The sequence below is a fragment of the Malaya genurostris genome, chromosome 1 (assembly GCF_030247185.1).
Source record: "Malaya genurostris strain Urasoe2022 chromosome 1, Malgen_1.1, whole genome shotgun sequence".
In the NCBI taxonomy this organism is placed as follows: domain Eukaryota; kingdom Metazoa; phylum Arthropoda; class Insecta; order Diptera; family Culicidae; genus Malaya; species Malaya genurostris.
Genome location: NC_080570.1, coordinates 98,851,266 through 98,871,623, shown reverse-complemented (window position 1 = coordinate 98,871,623; position 20,358 = coordinate 98,851,266). Strand labels below are relative to the sequence as shown.

At 36.9% G+C, this 20,358-nt stretch overlaps 1 protein-coding gene across 2 annotated transcripts in view; it reads left to right on the top strand.

Annotated features, from left to right (window-relative positions):
- Nucleotides 1-877: 877 nt before the first annotated feature.
- The window catches only part of LOC131425203 (homeotic protein ocelliless), a 46,615-nt gene continuing 27,134 nt past the window's right edge, over nt 878-20,358 (top strand). For both annotated transcript variants that reach the window (XM_058586879.1, XM_058586877.1), the window contains exon 1: nt 878-1,575. The gene's annotated coding sequence lies outside the window, so the exon portion shown is untranslated. The remainder of the gene's footprint in view (nt 1,576-20,358) is intronic.

Here is a 20,358-nt window from a genome sequence, read left to right as displayed (position 1 = left end):
CAACTGATAGATTTACTGGTTACCGCAAAAGGCGTGGTCCAACGGAGCTGTCCTGTCAAGCAATGTCGCATTGTTCCATGCTGAACAGGTAAAATTTACTCCTTACCAACTACAGTTATTTATTGTATATGGTGACGTTTGCCAAGCTTCCTTTGACACTACACGCGTCCTGTAAAGACAATAACTTAACTACGCTTTAAATTACAAACCACATAGTAAGACAATCCGTAAAATAGAGAAAATTCAATGAATTATTGATTTTTCTGTCTGCTTTCTGATCAGTTTTATTTTGTGAAAAGTTTTATTCAATTAATGATTTAAAACTCTAATTATTTAAACTAACTGTCCCTATATACCGGATTCTTAGGACATGGTATACAATTGAAAAAAAAACCATTGCCCGCCAAACTTTACTTACATTTGCCCCCTTTTTAGGCACCCTTCCAGCGATTGATTTTCAAAGGTGCGCATATCGCATTTTCCTTGTTTCTTGAAGCCGCCAACGAAGCTCTCCCTCTCGTCGAAAACGAATCATAGGAGAGATAACCAACGAGAGAAAAATCGGTGACAAGCCAAAAGCATTGCACACTTGCGAATACACTAACACAGCTTCGATCGAAACGAGTCCACTGCGATAGAAGAAAACACGGAACCTTGTAGAGATAGAAACACATTCTAGTGCCTGTCAAACGGTACTCGATTAGATGAAAGACAGAGATAACTATAGTAACGACCTGTTGACTTGGCGAGAGTGTAGCTGTGCTTTCCGTGGATCGGCGCTCAGTGTGTTCGTGAGAGAATACACCTATTCTCCGAGGCCTTTCATTGAAAAGTTATGAGGTATGGTTTGTTTTTCTACTTAGTTAGATATAAACATTCGTAAGGAGTACATGTGCACAGCGGATTAACATTAATTATAATTTTTATTGTTGTTTGTTTAATTAATAACAATAATAGGTGCAGTGCGTAGTGCGCGAGACCAGTGTCGTGCGAGAGCTTGTAACCGCGAGAGTAGATTGGCGTACGCGGCCACTGAGCTTGACCAGCATCAAGCAAACGAGTCTCGTGTGTCCATTGATCCGGCTTAAACGTCACACCCAATCCGCTTCGGTAGGAATCAGCTGATTAAACCTCTCCTGCCGGTGGTTGCCTACTCCTGATGTCTCGAGTGTACGCGTCGTCGATCTCCGAATTCATCCAATGGTGACTGATTAACTTGGATTAAACTTGGAAGTGAACGAATCTTGTGGTTGGAATGTGCCAGTGATCGAACCGATTACGTTGACCTAGTGACCATTATATTACTATCCGACAGATTGTTATCGGTTCCGTCAGGCATGGTTAACTAGCGAGTGCAATGTCTGATGACTACATTGGGAGATAAGTGAAGTCTAAGTTGCATGACGTAGCTGCAGGGTGGCTAAAGCTCGGCGTGATATCTCAAAGTGTGTGAACTGGTGTAAATCGTGTTTCGTGTTACTAGTGTTCGATTAACTGAAGTACTTTGTTTGCCAACGGTGACCAAAAGATCGTGAAAATTTTCCCCTTCGGAGAGCTACATTCGTCACTTGGGAGGTGAGTTCTAGTGCTAGAGTTTCAAGTAAACTTGGGATATTCAGTGTGAGAAAATAGATTCATTAAATTTATGCCGTCGGCAACGCAAATTCAAGAGGAAACTCAGTATTTTGGTTGTGGTTATATTCGTTTATAGTTTATAAAATTAATCCGATTCTTCGGAGACCTTAAACAAGAACAAGTTTAAAAGACCGATCGAACTGAGTTTTTTTTCGGTGCAGCATGATGAGTGATAAGTGTCTTATATCGCATATAGAGTATTTAATACTGATATGGAAGGATGTATGGACAGTAGGATAGTTTAAACAAAAGATTAGCTAAATACATGACATTAGAATATGCTAGTTGGTTTACATTTCACCCATGAAATTTGATAAGGTTCCGATTTGAAATGATGAGATTGATATAGGGCAATATATATTTAGTAGTAACCTTTGTGCCAAAAATCCTACTTAATGTTTGTTTTGTAAAAAAAAACGTTTGTATCATGCAAATTTATATGTGTTTAATGGAACGCTAACCCTCAAACCTCCAACTTAACTATTCTCTTTGTTTCCGATATATCAACAAAGCTAAATGCATGTTGTATCTATTATTTCATTGATTACTAGGTTTTCAACCAACAAACTCCACAGTAATCACTATCACAATAGAAAATGTTCAATATTTGTGTTACAGCAAATTTCCACTCAATCGCATCAATTTTCATTGTATCATTTGAGTCGATGTACGCCATTCACATAACCTGAATGAGTTCGATTGTTAACCTCACACACAGAGTTAAAAGGTGATTCTAGTTGGAGAGATGAATTACTATACCAGAAATCAGAACAAAATGGCTCAAGTGGTACGTTGCTCTCCCCTGCATAATCGAAACAGCGCAAAATATAACGAGCTTGATTTATAAAGAAAATGAGAAGACTCTTTGTACGGATACCTTATGTTGAACTATTACGACTATTATCTTCACAAATCTTCAAATTACCAGAGCAACGTGCCACTTGAGTCAATTAGTTTTGATTTCTGATGCGATCAATTATTCTTGAATTTCTTGTGATCGGTTAACTTTTACAATTTGCTACAACATTCAAGAGTAAAATTCATAAATTATTCCCATATTTCAGTTTGTACTGGAAAGAATTGAGCCAACAGTTGCATATTTTTTATCATGACGATTATTGGAAATGACCGTTAATTTCCTTAAGTTATGTTTTATGCTGACATCGACATCAACTCAAGACAACGATTACATAATTTTGGCAACAACAATCCAGTTAGCAGCTGTCCTATCTTAAGCCGTTGCAGCTCCCGAAGCATACTTCAGGATTAGTAGAAAATGCAATAAATTTATCACTCGAAACGTGACGTTTATTTTGTTTTTTTTTTTTGAACTTTCGCCAACAATACTTAGGATCACCATTTACTCCTCAACTGTCTACTCAATTTTTGCAAGCCTGGAATGGTCACAGCGGTATAAGCTTAATTTTTTGTATCAGAATCGTATCTAATTCGGTTTCATCCCAGGGTTAATAGTCATTTCATTGCAAATATGTTTTATTTATGCATTTATTTCTGTTCTTCCTCCTTATGGATTTAATCCTACATTGCACAGAAGAATATTATAAACTGCCATAACTTCACCTAATAACTTTTACCATTGAAACGGCAATTACGTGATGAATTTGGGTGAGATTCTCAACTCCACATATAGGATTAGGAAATGTTTTTAGTCAGTTCGTTGTACGAAAATAAGGTAAAAACCTTTGTAAGAAAAATGACGCTCTCAGTTACACACTTATTCAGACTTGGTAACGTTTTCATTTTTTTTTGTTTTGGTTCTCGAGTTCAATCAATTCAATTATTCAATACATAGGGCGCTGGTTTTACAAGTCAGTTGTAGTATGTTCGAACCCCGACCTGGGAGGATTCTTAGTGTCAGTAGGAATATAGTACTAGACATGCAATGATTCTGTACGCTATAATAAGGCCGCGAATTCTATTGAAATATTAATGCCAAATTCCACAAAAGGTATGTAATGTCAAGGCTTGGCTTAGCTAGTTTCAATTCAACGAAAACCGGTCAATTTCAATTCAACGTAAAATTTATCTTCACTCATGATTCTATTCTTGGTTTTGCAAATCAGTATTTAGGATTGTAATGTTTTCGTTCATCGTGTAATCGTGTAATCTGTTTTTACTTAATTATAGATATAGAGATTTTAACATTGAGTCTGTCTTCCTTTTCAAAACATGGGAAAATTTACGTCATGCAAATCAGAGATATACAAGCGTGAAAACTTCAAACAAATCTTTCTAACATTTCCTAAAGTTTTAAATTTCATTTTGAGATATTTATTTGTACCGCATATTTAAATTGTTTATATAAACTCCAGATTAATCATTTATATTTGAAAGGAGTTGATTTTGCTGAAATTTTTCATCATATAAACAAAGATAAACAATATCTTTTTGAGTACCAAATTTCATCTCTCAAAAAATGTAATTAAGAAGAATTGCAGTCGGTTGCTGTATTAAATGTATTGAAAATTTTAAACATACACTGACTTAACCCCTCATACGATGTAATTCATAAAGACCTAATTTGTCAAATGACGGAAAATTTTATTTGTAATGACTTAATGTTAGATGAGCTTGAATTTTACTGGTTTCGACTGTAACTGGCGTTCTACTAGGAGGTGCGACTGTATGAATTTAAATGCACCTTTTACCGACCAAGCAGATGCATGCTTCTGTGGCTCAGTCGATTATCAGACGAACTTGCGATCCAATGATTCTCGGTTCAAGTCGCGGCGGGTTGTTACAAAATTCTTTTTTTTTTATTTCAATGAATTTCATGTCATGGAGTTTTAGACACAATATTAAATGTTCTTCCACGTAAATTTGCGTGAATTGTGACGCTCCTTTTATGTGCATCTAATAAGATGTAAAAATTTTTAAGTGTGTATCTTGAATAGTGTGAATGAATAAAAGTCTCCGTGTATTCCTACATATGATTGAATAGTATATAATTATGTTCTTCCAGTTATTGTAGTTGGAGGTAGTTGCAATTTTAAATCCGATGAAAATGATCTATATTCAATGTAACTTGATATCACGTCATAATCGAGAAATTATATGACCAAAATCGAACCGTGATTTTAGTATTATATGTAATAAAAATTATGATTGATTGCAAATGGTAATTGTTAAGCTCAAATTTAGTTTTATTAACCCAAGTTGAAATGTTTCCTCAGGTCATTTTCAAATTTCATCCAATGCTCACCTCTGAAATGGACATCGGCTCTCATAGCCACCAGCTGAAGAGTTTATCCCAGGTTGGCGGTTCAATGCAAAGAGCGCTGGTCTTACAAGCCAGTTGTCGTATGTTCGAACCCCGACCTGTAAGGATTCTTAGTGTCAGTAGGATCGTAGTACTTATCATGCAATGATTTTGTACGCTATGAATCGAATGCGAAGTCTATGACACAGAAAGGCCAAATTCCACAAAAGGAAAGTAATGCCAAGACTTTACTTTTTGGTGAGCTTTTCTTAGATTGTCCATATAAATTGACGTACAACCCTGAAGGTTTACCTTACCCTAGGAATAAAAATGATGGTATTCTGATTCTGTAGTTATGAAATAATGAGCAACAACTGTTAAGTTTTGTGATAATCACTTTAGCACGGTTTGGCAATTCAATGTATAGGGCACTAGTCTAACAAGCCGATTGTCGTATGTTCTAGCCCCGACCTGGAAGGATTCTTAGTATCGAAAGAAGCGTAGCACTAGTCATGCAATGAATTTTTAGTGCGCTTTGAATCATCTGCGAAGGCTATTGATACAGAAGGTTAAATTCTTTCACTAAAATTGATGCATAAATCTTGTGGCTATAAGAAATGTGTCATCATTTTCGTATCAATTCAAACAATACTACCCTGATTGAGTGAAGCTTCAAAAACCAATAATATGAACAATCGTGTTTTCAAATGCGACTATTGCCATATATGAGGGAACCGGTACAACAACTTTTATTATAATTCGGTGAAAGATGTATTTATTTGTCATATATTACTTTACGAAATGTTTATTTTGCATTAGAGCTTGACGTTTGAAGGTATTTAAGATTTATCATTTGACTAAAAATCATCTTCAAATAAACTATTGCCATATCTTATAAATCTTCCGAGAGGAATACAATATTGTTTAGATGAACTTAAGTTTACACTTCTCGTTGGATATTTCTTAACAAAGTGCAATAGAAATAAAAGTGTCGGTTTTTGCATAATTGAGATAATTTATCGAAACGTTTTTATCTCAAATTTATTTATTAATTGTCAAACTGATCTTTTTACAATTTTAACGTTTAAAAAATATGGTCTAATAATTGTGCAGCTCTATTTTAAAATATTGTACTACGATATAGTTCTTTAAATGGTCTACAAAACCAAAATGTACAATGAATTGAACAGACAGAATTTACTGTTTAACGCATCAAATGCATCCTTATGTTACTAAACCATCAGAATATTTGCAAAAAAGACTACCAATAATATTCTTCATATTGCTTGTCAAAAACTTCTATGGCTGCGTTAGTTGTTAAAAATAGAATTCGAAATCAACCTCAATAAGGTCGCAGTAACTTTTTCCCATCGCCAACACGGAACAGGATACATTCACCTGTTCTGATGTCCCCTACTATTGTCGATGGTATTCACAGACCTCCGGCAGGAAGATTTTCTCACAGCCCAACAATGCGTCCAAAGTGTCAAAAATCATTCAACTTTTTTTTGTTGTACGTCACATCCATACAGGTAATCACGTCCAGCGAACCCTCGGTCACTTTGCTACAGGTCCGTTCAATCGAACCTTTTCTCTCCGGTCCAACTTCCTTTTAATTCATATTCGAACCGATTCTGGTTGGCTCGAAAATATTACCCATAGAAATACGATCAAAATTATACTTCTCATAGACTCGTTTCTCGTCCACGGTGTTTTCGAGATCGTGTGACTCACAATAGACGGTACACCTTCTTCTCGCACCTATACCTGACTGCCAAGTTTGGTGTCAGTGCCGGTGCGCATTTCGTTCTTCTTACCGATACTGCCTTTGTACTGCTCTTAATCAATGAAATATCAATCAGAATTTTTCTTCCTCTTATTGCCACTTACACGTTTGCCACGCACCACTCGGACGTTTGCTGTCCAGAGTCTTATACTACTGGACTGTCCCGTCGGTTAGTTTCACACTTTTCAAAAATTATGACTTTGATTTCCTCTTCACCGTTTCGACGTGTCAGGCTGATGTTCATTCATGAAAAAATTGGCCATTCGGCTCTGGGCCCGGAATGTGTGGACTATTCGACAGCAACTCGGATATTTTCGGATATCTCATTGTCAAGATTGATTGTTGGGGTTTGGAATCTCTTTTGCCGTGAAAGGAACTTGACAGATGAATCGGTTTGCTGAGCTTTATTGGGATGGCTGATCTTTAATTTGATTTGAACTGCGAAAGTGTGTAATTAAGGTCCGACAGATTGGATGGCAATTGGGCTCCGGTCCAGCCACCGACTTTTTCGATCCGAACATTTTAATTTCGGCAGAACTGTTTAGCTAAGGTATAAAAGCTAAGAACGTAAATCAATTTGCGCGTATCTACTAAAAAGTCTAAATCGGGCGGCGACGTGACGCCATCCAAGTTCAGGTTTGCTAAAAGGGTCAACAGGGCGTCACATCTGATCGAGGTCAGTCCAAATGTCCGGCAAAGATCCAAGAGAACGACTCTTGCCGGATCGTGAAATTTCTTAAAACACGAATCTTTATGAGTGCTTAAGTGCTCTTTATCAAAAATATATATTTATATACATACGAAAACGAGAATAAAAAGGCGAGTGAATGGAATCAAACACATCACCACATCAACCGTGGAGTAAAGTACTTTTGTGCCGATCGGAAGACCCGCGACGAAGAGATTCTCGGACCCACATGTTGAGCTATTTCGGACGATTTTTTATTGTTCGATGTTCATATTCATGAGAAACTACGATAAAATCACACTCTCATTTTTTATGGTGCGTGGCAGTTCAGAAAGTAGTCGACGGTTGACAAGCAACGGGAATCGATCGGTTACATCCTCGTCTCCCTCTCGTCTGGGTTCGATCCAGCGGTGTCCACGACATCAGTTTTTTTACAGCCACAGTTTATGGCAGACAGAGTTCTTAATTTTTCACGATTCACGATTGCTAAGTGCGTCGCGCAGATAAACGTGGTGATCACCGTCTCGGTAGACCGTCCGGGAGGAGAAGGAACTGACTGTACCAGAGGGAATCGTAAAAATATCAATAATTGGAATATGAACCCCCTCCCCCCATTCGTCCTTCTAGCCGATTCATCACTGCACACATGAAAGCACACACATTTGCCTACAGTATAATATGTTAAAACACTTACGGAACAACATCATTATTATTCCATTTTCCCCCTGCGCTTATCTTTATGCATAATTATGTCATTTGAGACACGATATTGAAATGGAAAAATTTGTTCCAAACTTCTTGGGGCTTCCAGTGCACTGTGTGTGCCCCAATATCTACCAAGACGACCGACCGGTCACCGATTGATCGAACCTTGGTGTTTCACGGCGTTCTTCAATTTGTCGTTTGTTCGAAGATGTTTCTCGCTGCCGCCTTGACGGTTGATTCACGGTCGAATTGAACTGAATTCTTTTCGGTATTTACTTCTTCGGTTTATTTTTTTTTTCATGTGCTCGTGCAGTAGCAGTTCAAAGTGGAAAACAAAATGCCATATACTGCTAATTCTGTAGAACATATACAACGAGGCCAAGTTGTCGAGTATACTTTAGGGTGGGACAAGGTTGTATGGGAAAAAGATGAAAATGTTCATTTTCTCGCTCCACCAAACTTTTCGTTTTCCTTTTGGTTCCCTAAAGCACCATGCAAAATTTTTGCCCGATCGGAGAAACTATATTTTTGCGCCCACGGTTTAAAGTTTGTATGGAGAAATTCACTTTTAACAAAAAAATCGGTTGGAGATCAACCTACCGACATTTGCAAATCAATCCGACATTTGTTGAAAAAGTTATCAAAGAAAAACCGACACAAGGTCTGAACAATGGCTTATTCCTTAATATATCTAGCACCACTGTTGCTAGTGAAAGTAACATGATGTGACTTCCCTTTAATGTGCTATAACGGTTGATCCGTTTTGTTCGATGTTTTCACGATAGTTACTCAGCAGAGTATAAAGATTAGTTTTAAGTGACAAACCATGCTCCAAACCTTACAGTAAAGACACAAAAAGTAATGTAAATTGTGTTTTTGTTTGCATAAAATAGTACCATGTATATCTTCTAAACTATAAGAGATAGAGAGTTTATATATTCCGCAAAGTTTTTGGATTTGAGTTTATCTAAAATATTGTAGAAGATTCCAAAAACCTATTTCATCAAATTAAAAAGTTAGACTTTTTTGTGACTTTACAGTGAGTTTTGGAACATGGCTTGTCACTTAAAAATAATCCTCATACTTAGCTGAGAAACTTTTGTGAAGACATCAAACAACTAAAATCAACCGTTATAGCATAATAAAAGTAAGCACAATCATATTACCACCACTAGCAGCAGTGGTGCTAGATATATTAAGGAGTGAGCCATTGTTTGGACCTTGAGTCGATTTTCCTTTAATAACTGTTTGTACAAATGTCGTATTGTTTTGCTGTCTTCTAAAATTTTCTTCCTCGATAAATTTTCTACGAAAATAACACATGGACTGATTTTTAGAGTTCATAGGTTGATCTCCAGCCAATTTTTTTTGTTAAAAGTGAATTTCTTCATACTAAATCCCATACAAACTTTAAACCGTGGTCGCGAAAATATAGTTTCTCCGATCGAGCTAAAATTTTGCATGATGCTTATGGGACCCAAAAGGAACACGAAAAGTTTGGTGGAGCTGATATCAATTTTTTGTCCCACCCTAGTATACATATATAGAGACTAGAGATGGTCACACGAACCCGGCCCGTACCCGATCGAAAATAAAAAAATTTACTCGTACCCGAGATAAATTTTTCTTCCAAACCAAAACTCGAACCCGACCCGTACCGATAAAAAAATAAAAATCTTTACCCATACCCGACCCGAATCCGAAAAAATCCCGAAACTCGTTCAACCCGATCCCAACAAACATATCTTTTTCTCGAACTTGACCAATACCCGCGGTCGGGTTCGGGTCGGATTTCGGGTACAAATACTCGAAACCCAACCATCTCTTAGAGCATGTTCAGGAAGGTTCCAGTTCTAGATGCATAATTTATGTCAGTTTTAAAATTTAAAGAAACTGGCAGCCCCAGCAGCATTTTACTTGTGTTTCAAAAAAAATTCCAGTTTCAAATTTGACAGTAGAACTGTTCGAATAAATAAAACTAAAACGGTTTGCTGGACATACGTTTGTTCCAGTTTTAGTTTTATTATACATCACCCATATAAAACTTCTTGCTACTGAATTTGCTCTTAGAGATACGGACAAGTTTCAACGTGTTACGACTTGCCGTATTTTGAAATATAAGTGAACGGCGATTACTATACAGACTGCAAAATGATATTCGATTTTTTTAGTTTCATGGATTTTATATAGACTTTTTGAGTTCCGATTTGCGTGATATATACAATGTGGTAGGCTAACCGTTACTAGTTTCATTGGAATGTCAAACGACCAACCAATGTCCATGGCATAATAAAGGAATTATTAATTTAGTGGCATGTTCAACTATTGCATATTTAGTGATGCAGTACCAGCTCCGTCTGTTATTACCAGAATGTCGTAAAGCCGACGTCACCGTATATGTTCCCTTTCAGATAATACTATTTTCAAATTGTTGTGCTAAGTTTCCCGTCGTACAGGAACCGATTAATAATTACCGTAGAAAAACAATACGATTCGCTGTTACAGAGCCATCACGTAAAAAAATTAAATCATTGATTTTACAGCAGAAACAATTTATTCTTAATAATATATATTGTATGTTGATAAGAAAGTTTGTATTTTGAACATTTTAATATAAAGTTTTAACGATTTACAATGGAATTTATTATATTTGTAATATTTGAAACAATAGGCAAACTGTAAAACCAATTGTTTTCCTTGAAAAATATTTGAGAAAATCGAATTATTAAATAATTTCAATTATTACGATACTTAACAAGTTATACATTCTATTGTTCACACTTCATTGAATAGTTTATAGCAATACATTAAAATTTATTTTTATGGTCACTGTTAAGATGTTTATGGATTTGCAACAATAAATCGTATTGTTTTTCTACAATTTTTTTTCTAGATTCACAAAATTCACATCGGCTGTGCCAGAATATTTCACTGAATTGATATGAACCTTTTAATGAGTTGTGAACAACCTTTATACAATAGAATATATAACTTGTTAAGCATCGTAAATTTTTACAATAATATTTATAGATTGTTCAGTATCGTTACAATAAAAAAAAAATTTCCCTGCACACTCTATTCGGAAAACTATAAGGTGTACTGTTTGCGTATAGTTGAAAATTCCAAAAAATGAATGCATTTGTTTGTAAATAATGAAATGAATATTTTTTTTATGGGTAGCGACTCCCAGCAGGAAAAGTGGTGAAATCAAGATCGGCTTGCTTCGATGTGGATGAAACTTTGCATGCGTTTTGAGTGTGTTAAACTACTTGACTAATTTCAATAACGGACTATTGTATTTCTTGCATGTGATTTCTCTAAATCTTAATTTGAGACTGTTAACTGTACATAATCGGAAATCCAAGATAAAGCTCTAGAAAACACACACTGAAAAAAAAAGTTGAATGCTTTTTGGATAATTGAAAATTTTGCACATCAAGAGCGAATACGTTTCTACTTAAAGTAGCGATTCTCAGGACGTTTAGGCATGACATTCCAAGAACTCGGGTTTTTTGTTAAATTTCGCTATTTCAACAGGTTATTAGAAATAGTATATTGCATTTCCAATAACAATTATTGTACGTGTAGTTTGTACCACGAAGCAATCTTAATTTTTCAAACTTTATATCTTATTTGTTCGTCTTTTTCATTAGTGCATATATTTAGAGTAGAATGATCAGTTGATTTCCTGAAATATTTCCGTAGGTTGACACTTTTTGTTTATTCGGCATTTGATAAGAGACCAGAGTGAGGCAGTTTTTGATGTACAAATAGCAGCTTCTGTGTTACAAGACTATTCTGAAAGTGCAAGAAAAAACACATCCGCGTATTTTAAAAATCAATCTTGGATCAATCTAATCTTTCCATCAGGAAAAAACAATTAGTTTTCTATACTGAAGACGTTGGCAATATTTCGTCCAGATCGGAATCAAAGCATTGACTTCACAGTAGGAGGAATAGATATTCAGTAATCAGCTTTATGCTAACTGAACTTGTTTTTTGTTGTCCTACATAAAATGTTTGGGTTTTTTTTTTTGAGATTTACAATACCTAATTTACTATACCTAACAACCTACACATTTTATTGTGTTTGTTCGAATTCATTGCATTGTTTATAGCAATATATTTAAACACGCTTCTAAGATCACCAAGAAGTTTTGATTTGTTCGGTAACAACAATACCTCTGTAGAATAAGTACACAATAAAAAATCGTGTAAATTTACGTATTTCGAGACCGATCTATTTGAGCGTCAAAAATTACATTCTTGTACACAAAATTTCTTCATTTTGCTCTATTTCTAGTATTGCAACATGTAATTCTGCGTGAAAGGCTGGGTATGTTTACGCAGCTTTATGTCATTCTAGTAAAATAAAGTCATTCGACGAGTTATGTTTTCTATGAACTGTGTCATGGTTTTTGCTCTGTAGATTCCCAAAAAAACACAAATAAATTAACCGCAATACCAATCCCACTCAAAATAGAAAAGTTTGCTAAAACAACAGAAAACATTAGGCAAATTTCATTTCTCGATTCTCCATTCGTCGGCTTGCCGGCAGATGATCAAACTTCTAAGACCGGGCACGAGTCACGGAATGGGATTGATAATATTTATTTTTTACTGTCATCGATGATCCCGTGAGTGGTGCGACGATGGAACACGCATTGCGAAGATGAGTGTTCCAGGAATTTCGGGTGAGCAAAAGGAAAACTAAATCACCTGAAATGTCCTACCGTCGGACGGCTAGCACGAGTCATGCTTTTAAGCGAAGATGAAACAGCCAGCCAATTTGTAGTTCTTTAAGATCCGCAAACAAGATAGCAGTTCTTGATGGTCTCGAAGCCCAAGACACGCCTAAGCCGGGAGGGCGGTTTGGAATCCTTAGAACATTTGTCAAATACGAGTTCTAGCGGCTTTTGGTTTGTTTAGTTTTTTTTTGTGGGCTCCACCGTTGTGCCGTTCGTGTGTCCATTTGCTCGTCGAGCCACGTTTTACAATCATGTTTGACAAATATTGAAAGAAAACGAAGATCTTTGACTGCAAATATGTTCGTTTTTGGCATTCTCGAAGAAGTAGCCGTCCACGATCACAAAAAAAGTGTCGCCAAAGTGTTGCTTTTTGAAAGTCCACTTTCGATCCCCTCGCGATCACATTCTTTCCTCTTCTTTCTGCACTTTTCCATCGCAGTCTTTTTAACGGCCATTAATCGTTCGCTGATCGGCTGTCTAATGGATATATTTATTTTTGTTCCTCACTCCTTCCACGCCTTGCAACAATCGGCAATCCTCCCATATAGTGAAGAGGAAAAAGCTTCAATCTCGAGAGCTTTTTACTCGAATCATTCACTTCCACTTCACTCTCCTTATCAAAAATCATAAAAATAGACATCGTTGGTGGTTTTCCTCTTTTCTGATTCTCCCGTCTGTTTCGCACACGGTGGTATATCAGCCCGGGCAGTGAAGAAATGTCGCAAGAAGTGTAAGTATCTTTCGAGATGATTTTTTAAGTGTTTCAAAATTTAAGTGGGTCCAACTTCTCGGGAATCTGAGACAGCACTGGTAACTTTTCAGTGTTCGCTTTTATTCGTTCCAGTAATTTGCTCCGATATCAATTATTGGCTGGATGTCAAAATATCACACAAAAATTTCCTCCATTTCCTTCCTGTCTGTGTTTCGTCTGTCTGATCAAGCCTTAGGTCGTGGTTTGAAACAAGACCGGCTGTTGATTGTCAATTTGTTTTTTTTTCATCTTCCACTTCTCTCTGATCGTCCAGTAACAGATTCTGACTCAACAGTCAATCGATGTCAAATTTGATGATTAAACTTAGCAGCGAACGGGAATTTTCTGGAGTCTTAATGGATTTTGAGCTTCGAAATTTTGAATGCCAAAGCAGAACCTAGATAAGAATCGTCATGGATGGACCAGTCGGAATGTCAACCGAAGGCCTCTTATGTCTTTCCGTGTTTGAAAAGATGATATGAAATTGGAAATGTCACTCATGCTTTGATCCACGGGCACAGGTGACCTTTTTCCCTTTCTTGCTTTGACGATTCGACAAAAGCAGCTTTAAATTACTAACAGAAACATTCCATGCATCAATCGGTGAGTCAGGCTGTCGCAATATTACTCAATTTCTCGTTTGGGAAAAAATATGATCCCTTGCCTCAAATTTCACAACTCCAGATCCAATGCTGCAATCAAAAACTCTACATTCCTTTCAAACCGAAAAGGCGAAACAGCTTTTACAGCTCAACCTTTGTGATCCATATCGGAGGGGATGATCTGTAGGTTGCGAACACACTCGGGCAGTGAAAAGTGAAAAAACCGAAAGACGAAGCCGCTCAATTGGCACCTCTGAAAAAGGTTGCATGCCCTAACGGAAAGACAGACCATCGAAGCCATCTCGAGTTTCCAAACAGTAATCGATCGTTACCGAACTGGTGTGAACTAAAGAACTAATTACCTCGACCGTTTGATGCACTTTTGACACCGAATGTCCTTTGTAAGTAATGGAATTCATAAGGGTTTAGTTTTGTTGAGTTATCTCGATCGAATATTGAGTTTCTTAGTCGTTTATCGCTCCTTTTTGTGTTTATGACAATATTTGAACCACATTTCCAAATTATTTAACCGGAAAATGGCAACCAAGGTGAAGATTCTACCATAAGATTAATCTTTCTGTAATATTCTGACTTCGGAATCATTTGAATAATTTGCCAATTCTACCTTAAACAAAAATACTTCAGGTATTAATTCTAAATATTTTTGTTTCTTATTCGAGTATTTAGCAATCGAACGTGCTTTTAATCTACATTGCAATATATTTTCAACAGTATGGGAAACATGTAAATAGTATGCGTATTCGAGAAGTGACGACGTTTTTGTGATAAAAAAGTAATTATCTGAAATAGGCTTCAAAAATTCATAATTAGTTTTCCGTAAATCTTCTTTGCTTTTCCACATAATCTTCGTGTACTTCCAAGCGTGTTCAGTGCTTCTGCATCAGCTTCTTCACCTAATCTGCATATATGATCACTAAAAGCTTTCAACTAACTACTAACTGTCTACAGTTAGTTCGTCAATGGTTAGTAAATTCATCGGACAATGTATTAATCATTATTCGAGTTCTTGGTGCACCAAAATCACACCATTTCGTAGTTCTTGGTGCAACAAAATTACAATTTCACGGGAGTGTTATGTTATGTTATGCTTGTTATGAGTGTTTTTTCGTCCGGTTCTTAAACTGCAAGACACATTGTCTAATTTTTCCTTCATTCATTACTGTGGGTCCATAAACCAGGCATATCGATGAATTTCAGCAGCTGATGATTTTTTTGTTCCCAAAAATCCTATGACAGTGTGGAATTCATAGCTTTCGGGTCGATTGTCGTGGACATTGTTAACTGTACTCACAGATAACATACGACTACAGAATCAAAAGAATACTTGAAATATCGGCATAAATTCAAATGTGTTGAGATTTATTGATGTTGAAATGTAAACGAACGATCCTTCCTTTTCAAACGTGTCTCGTTTTAAATACTAAAATCAGCCGAATCTTAACACAAATCGCGCCAATGATAATAGGTGTAGCATTCTAGATTACTAAATTATCGGTATTTTTTAAACGTTTATCAATCTAAGATAAACAGATGCCGATAACGATAAAATACCGGTTTCAGCATTGTTTTACTAATTTTATTCGAATATGTATTTCACTCTCGATTCAGTATATAAACACAAAATTTTGTTTAACATTGTTCTATCTACTGGAAAAATAAACAAAAATAGATACACCAGAATCGGTCTTTATTGAATCGCTCGTGAATTCATTCGAGTTTTCATTCAAATTTAGGAGCTTTGTTTAGGATGTAGTCTACATTTCGAAATACAACTAACCAACCAATTTTCAAACAGCGCACTATATCCTTCGAACTACTTGCTAGATTCTTCATATAATTCTAGTTTATATATAATTCATGATTCATTTCCAAGAAGTAGACCAAAAACCAAACATTTATTGCCCGTTTCACCATAATCCCTTTCATAGTTCAAATTAAAATTCACTCCATGTTCTACTTTCCCGGAGATGGTTTAACTTAGTTGATTGAAATTAGTTTATGCAGTGCGGAAAGATGCTCACAAAAACACTTATTACCTCGATTCGTCTGATAAATCGTAATTTTCTACTTTGCCGCTTGAAAGACGACTGAATTTAGCGAATCAAGATTAGTTAGTCGTTTGAAATAGAATCCATGAATTCCGTTTCAGTCACTGAATTCCGTTTGTATCTACTGGAAACATAACCAAAAAAATGAGTACACCACAACTGGTTTTTATCAAATCGATCACGAATACATTCGAGTTTTGCCTCTTTGATGATCGGGATGAATCGGGATCACGTTTTCAGTATGACAATTCATTTTTTGACCCGAGATTAGCGACCAATTAGACTCACAAATGACAAAAAGGGTGTATGAATGTACTTGTTGTAACTCAAAAACTAAATTGTACAAAAAAACGGGTGCCACGAAAATGTTTGAATATAACTTTAAAGAAATATACACCGATTAAAATGATTGAATGTAATTTCAAGAATTATAAAACCACCTAAATAACGCTATCAAAAAAAGCGTATCTTTAATTTTTTTAAAATATTTTCTTTCTAATTTAGTTTTTTGAACCAACGTTTGACGTTAATTTGATTTGGTTCAAAATGAATTACTTACATCTAAAACAATTTAAAGAATGAAGTCACTGCTGAAAACTGTTTCTTTTCATTTAATACTAGTATTCGATAGAATCCTTTCGTTCTGTTTTTCACTACAGATACTAATTAAACCTAAATTAGGAGGCATTATCAAAGTTTCACGTTTGTAATTAGTTTTTAAAAAACCTGCATACTATTCTGCAAATCAAGAGCAATAAATAAGCTCATAGTTACCTTACTCCTAGAAGTATCCGTTCTCGAGATATGTAGACATAAAGTCCATAGAACTCACACTCCAGTTTATGTTGAATTGCAGCGTTTTGATAAATTTACACATACAATTACTATTTTTCTAAAATTTAATTAATCAAATGTTCACTTGTCTCAATTTCTACGAAATCTTTAAAATTAAATAATAGTTATTCAACTAGTAAACATCGAATTATGCGATCAAACAATTTACACTTTGTCATTTCAAACTTCGATAATGCTGATTGCAGTGTTTGTATCTTAGTTTGTAATCACCGTTGGGATACCCTTTCCAAATCCATCACCATTGCGATTGACGATCACCATTGCGTTAGAAGGCCAATTTTCAACACTCCACTGATCGTACGTAAGAACCCTCCCCAAAAAAAGTGACGAGAAGGGAAACAGAAGAAAAAAGCAGAAAGTTTGAAAGGGAAGCACTTCGGCAAGCGTTTGAACCGCGAAGTGTTTGCTTCCTCCAGTTCGCTGCCATGTATTCATTAGCTATAATTACATGTTAGTTCCAGCGAGTTGGAAGCCGACGCAAAATGGCGGAGGGATAGCTCATCTTTTGCTCGAACACTGCACGGGATGATGGAGCACTCGGGGCTCTTTCCTCTGCAGAGAGCAAGTTAGCTGTGTTATTTGCACTCTCATAAAAGTATTATTAATTAAACCTGACCGAGTTGATGAGAAAACTTTTCTTTGTCCAGTAATTTGGGCGAACATCACTCGGTAGCTTCGAAATGTTCCAAAATCAAAATTTGAATGAATTGATTAAATTTTACACGCTTCATTAATTTGGTTCCTCTGGTGTCTGAAGAAATTGGAAATAGCTTATCGACAAATGAGCGGATAGTGGAACGGAGAGAGCGGAGTCCGAACAAAATTGTTCAATGGCCCCATGATCTCTTTTTTCGGCCGCTGCTCACTGGAAAGAAATGAATCTGAATCATAAAAGCAAGAGCTACATAATTAATTATAATCCTCAGTAGCAGCTCGAGATCATAAATATTTATTTATTTTTATTTTTATTTATTCTTTCACTCGTTTTTTTTTTTCACTCGTCCGCTTACATCGGACCGGAGTCCACTACAAGCGCGAATGTTCACCTTTTTGGTGCACGAGCAACACCGTCCCGCAAGAATGTGTCGGTATAGATGATCAATTGCATTTAAATTAATCTTAATTATTAGATATTTTTCTCCGGCTTCTTCGTTGGCACCATTGGCACCGGCAAACGCAAAGCTCAGCTGTGAGAAGCGATCACTGACAGATCCCGCAACGGCGTAGTTTGGTCTTAAACAAACAATTGTTCCGGCGGTGTGTGACTACCGAGTTTTGGAGCGCACATTTTTTTCGGAACTCAGAAGCACACAAACGAGCCGGTGGGGCCACCGTTGCCATCTTTTGTGTGTGAGAAGGCTTTCTCGCTTGTCATCCAATTTAATCGGCCGGCAAGGTAGACAGTTCAGTCTAACCTCAATAAACGGTAAGACGCTGCTGAGAAAAGCGACATCTACAACATGCCAGCAAGTGGAAGCTTCTGTATTCGAGGGGTTCTTCGCTGGCAAGCATTGATGTCACCGACGGTCGGCTTTATTTTTTGGTACTATAGAGTATGCGACAGTAGTGGTTCCGATAGGAAATCGGTTAGGAAAATTGAATCTTGAAACCCCTTGGCTATCGCGAGGTCGTAAGGCTCTAGCAACAGTCGTTCGCGGGAGGCAGCCAACTGAAAGGCCAACGAAAACAGATAATACAACGCACAGCAGTCGGCAGCAGTCAATGTAGAGAAAAATGTGGAGAACGGGCAAGATATGCCCCGCGAGGTGCTTGACAGTAATCAAGAAGATCGCGCGTCGGCCGAGTATGTTTGTGTGTAACGGCAGCGCGGTGATTTTCAAAGACCTCTGTGGCAAAGTGTCAGCGCGGCTATAGCCTGCTGTCCAGTGTCGGCAAAGGCAATGCTTGTAGCCAACAGCGATGGAGGGAAGAAGACAGAAATGTTCAGAGAGAAGGAGAGATGAAAAATATTATAAATATCCATATATGAAAAATATTGTTATTATTATTATAATTTGAAACTGGTTTTATCAAAGTCTGCTTCAGTCAGTGCCTGCTCCATCCGATCTTCAGTGGAGCTCGGAAGATTCTCAAATCAAGAGTATTGCTCTGACTTTTGCTTATATCAAAATATTCTGCCATTCTCCGGTGCACCGGTCTGAGCACCCTGGAGAACGCGAGAAAGAAAAAGCTCTGTCTACATAAATAACAATAAAAACGAGAAATAAATTAAGAAAAATATGACGATATTATACGCTACTGTATTCAGAGTGCTATTGAACAAGGGGAAGAAGCTGACGAAGGCTAGGGCAAAAAATGTTTTTACTGTAAAGTTAAAGCTTCTGCGCTGTTTAACAAGCATCCCGAGAGGTTGCTATAAGCTTAACGAAACAGTCCGAAGAGAAAAAGTGCTTGCGAGGTGTGAAGCTCTAATGGTATAAAACTTCAACATCCAGAAGCTGAACCGGAAAATTAGAAATTCACCAATGTCTATTGCCGATCCCGGAATGGCATAATTGGATATTTTTATTATGCTACCCTTCCACACCCAGGCCACGGTAAAAATGGGTAGCTCCCAAATTCCCCAAAATCCGTCGAAATCGATGACCACAAAGGCAAAATACCGCAACCAAGCAACGAAGCGATCAGTTGCGGTTCCGCTCGGGAGAGAGCGATAAAAATAATCGTAAAAATAATCAACGACTATCAAGATTCGGTAGATACAAATTTTTTATCGCCTCGAAACTAATTTCGGTCCGCAACGGCCATCCGTTAAAGATCTCCAATAAGAAAAAAAAAATCTTGGAGAAAGATGTGAAAAAAGTGGTAGCACCTTCTTTGCATATTCTAACGATTTAACAGCAGCTCGTCTCTTGGTCGGAAATGCCGACTACAGAATGGCATGCACCCTGCTGTGACCTCCCGGTAGGGGTCCACTGAGCTGCTCGCCAGCGTTTTTGGAAGCTGCCAAAAATTTACCGCGATCCAGTGGATCTGACAGTCTTTTAATTGAATTTATTAACGCTGCTTCTGGTACTGCAGTTAGCAATATTGAAGGAGCTTCTGCGCAATGCACCGATCAATCCGTGTCGGAATGTGTTTAAGTACGAAATGGCCTGGAATTTGAGCTAAACAGTTGGTATCCGCCGGCATTTTCTGCAGTGTGTCGAGGTGATGAAACCAGTATTGACTGTGTCTTCGGAAGTACTTTCTAGTTTGTGTCCGACGTCTCTCAAAGGAACAGGAAATAATGGTGATCGCAAATATTACAAATGTTTTAATTGTGTTACTTTAAATTC